Raw genomic sequence first — 2977 nt, 5'->3', positions numbered from 1 at the left:
AGCGGTGATGGGTGCTACAAATGCAAACACTCAGATGCTGATCTAGTTGTTGCAAGAGAGGACTAATCAGCAGCAAGGCAACTTCAACCATGGTGGCAATCAGTTTGCTAATCTGAGTCAGTTCCTGTCAAATCATCCGAAGACCTTCACTTCGTGTGATCAGCTGTTTGATGCCGAGGATTGGATTCGCGACATGAACAAGCACTTTGAGTGTAGCAATGTTCGTCCAGAAGATTTCGTCAAGTTTGCAACATTCCAGCTGAAGGGGCAAGCATCGATCTGGTGGCAGCATTTGAAGGATTCCAGGGGTGCCAGAGTGATCACTTGGGAGGAGTTCTGCAGAGACTTCAGGTCCCACTACATCCTATCTAGCTTTGTGGAGGAGATGCGTGAGAAGTTTAGGCGTTTGAAGCAAGGTGGTAACTCCGTGTACAAGTACAACGTCGAGTTCCACGAGCTAGCCCAATATGCCTTGCAGGACATTCCATATCAGAAGAGCAAAATTTATCAGTTCAGGGGTGGTTTGAAAGAGGATTTGCAGCTAGCCCTCACTTTGCACGATCCTGAGGAGTTCGATAAGTTCTTCAACTTGGCTCTCAGGGCTGAGGCAGCTTTGCTCAGGGTGGAGAATTCGAAGAAGCGCTTCAGAGATTCCAGCTCGTCTTCCTCAACTCAGGTGGTTCAGAAGCAACACAAATATTGGTTGTCTCCTCCTCCTCCTCGGAACATGCAACAGTTCAAGCAATCTGGTGGCCGTGGTTCTTCCCACCCACCCAACCCAGCTTTCGAGCAGAGGTTTCAGCAGTAGAAGCAAGGGCCTCCTCAGACACAGTACCGTCAGCGGGTAGATGTTACTTGTCACAAGTGTGGGCAGAAGGGTCACTATGCCAACAAGTGCACTTCACAGTTGCGTCTTCCGCCTCCTCCTCCAGGAAAACCTCCAAGCAATGCTATCGTGAAGTTCAACCCCAGGTCTACTAGAGTCAATATGGTGAATGCAACTGAAGCAGAGAACTCATCAGATGTGATTATGGGTAATCTCCTCGTCAATGATATTCCTGCTAAAGTGTTGTTTGATTCTGGTGCATCACATTCTTTCTTGTCATATCCGTTTGCGGCAAAGCATGATTTGCATCTTCAAGAGTTTCATTAGACATTGTTTCTCCGGGGATGCTATGAGTTCTCGTTGGGTTGTTCCGGATGTTTCTGTCAAGATGGGCAGTTATGCTTTTCTGGCATCTCCTATTGTCCTTGGCAATTCTGACATTGATTTGATCCTTGGTATGGCCTGGTTGGCTATGAACAAGGCATCTATTGATTGTGAAGCTAAGTCACTCTTCGGAGGACGTGATTATCTTCACGGCGCGCGATGACACAATCCGTCTATTTTCCTTAAATGAGAAGGGTGTGATTTCCCCAATTTCGCAAGTCCCAGTGGTCTACGAATATGAAGATGTGTTTCCAGAAGAACTGCCAGGAGTGCCTCCGCACCAAGAAGTTGAATTCGTTATTGAGCTTGAACTGGGTACCGAGCCTGTGTGCAAACGGCCATACAAATTGGTCCAGAAGAGCTGAAGGAGCTAAAGGAGCTAAAGAGGCAACTCGATGAGCAGGAGCGTCTGGGTCTGATCAGACCAAGCTCTTCTCCTTGGGGCTGCGGAGTGCTGTTTGTCAAGAAGAAGGATGGCACGGACTGATTGTGTGTCGATTACCGTCCATTGAACAAGAAGACAATCAGAAACAAGTATCCACTTCCTAAGATTAATGAGTTGTTCGAGCAGTTGAAAGGGGCTAAGGTCTTCTCCAAGCTCGATCTCAGGATGGGCTATCATCAAATTCGCATTCGCGAAGAGGATATTCCAAAGACTGCTTTCAGGACAAGTTTTGGCTCGTATGAGTATACGGTGATGTCTTTTGGTCTAGAAAATGCTCCACCGACATTTTGTTGAGTGATGAACTATATCTTCTCCCCGTTCAAGAATGCATTCGTATTGCTGTATCTAGATGATATTCTGGTCTTTTCCGAAACTAAGGAAGAGCATGAAGAACATCTCAGACTGGTGCTTGATAAGCTGAGAGAGCATAAGTTCTATGCCAAGTTTTCCAAATGTGAGTTCTGGTTGAAAGAAGTTGTTTACCTTGGGCACATCATCTCTGCCGAGGGCATCAAAGTTGATACGTCGAAGGTGTAGGCCATTGTTGAGTGGGAGCCTCCGCAAAATGTGAAGCAGCTTCGAAGCTATCTCGGGCTTGCAAGCTAATGGAGAAGATTCGTTGAGAACTTCTCCAAGATTGCTAAGCCTATCTCAAGTCTTCTTCAGAAGGGTTGGAACTATGCCTAGTCTCCAGAGTGTCAGTTGGCCTTCGACACACTTAAAGAGAAGCTCACCTCTACTCTAGTCTTGGTTCCTCCTGATGACTCCAAACCTTACCAAATGTTCTGCGACGCCTCTCTTCAAGGTCTTGGTGCTGTGTCGATGCAAGACAAGAAAGTGGTAGCTTATACCTCGAGGCAGTTGAAGCCAAGTGAGAAGAATTATCCTGTGCATGATATGGAGTTGGCGGCAGTGGTACATGCTTTGATGACTTGGCGACACCTCTTGTTGGAACGAAAGGTTGAAGTGTTCACCGATCACAAGAATCTCGAGTACATCTTCACTCAGCCTAAACTCAATCTTCGGCAAACTCGTTGGGTGGAAATGCTCCAAGATTTTAATCCGAGCGTTGAGTACACTCCAGGAAAAGCTAATGTCGTGGAAGATGCTTTGAGCAGGAAGGCTTACTACAACAGTCTCATTCTGAAGCCTCTCCAGCCTGACCTTTGTGAATCTTTCAGAAAGCTCAACCTTTAGTTAGTACCTTAGGGATTTCTTGCAAATCTTTAGATCTCTCCTACCTTGGAGACCAGGTCAGAGTAGTGCAACTTCTTGATGCAATGATGAAGAAAGTTAAGATTGGCTTGGCAAAGGGAGTCCCC

The sequence above is a fragment of the Hordeum vulgare genome, chromosome 1H, assembly GCF_904849725.1.
Source record: "Hordeum vulgare subsp. vulgare chromosome 1H, MorexV3_pseudomolecules_assembly, whole genome shotgun sequence".
Taxonomy (NCBI): Eukaryota; Viridiplantae; Streptophyta; class Magnoliopsida; order Poales; family Poaceae; genus Hordeum; species Hordeum vulgare.
This window is presented reverse-complemented; position numbering follows the sequence as displayed.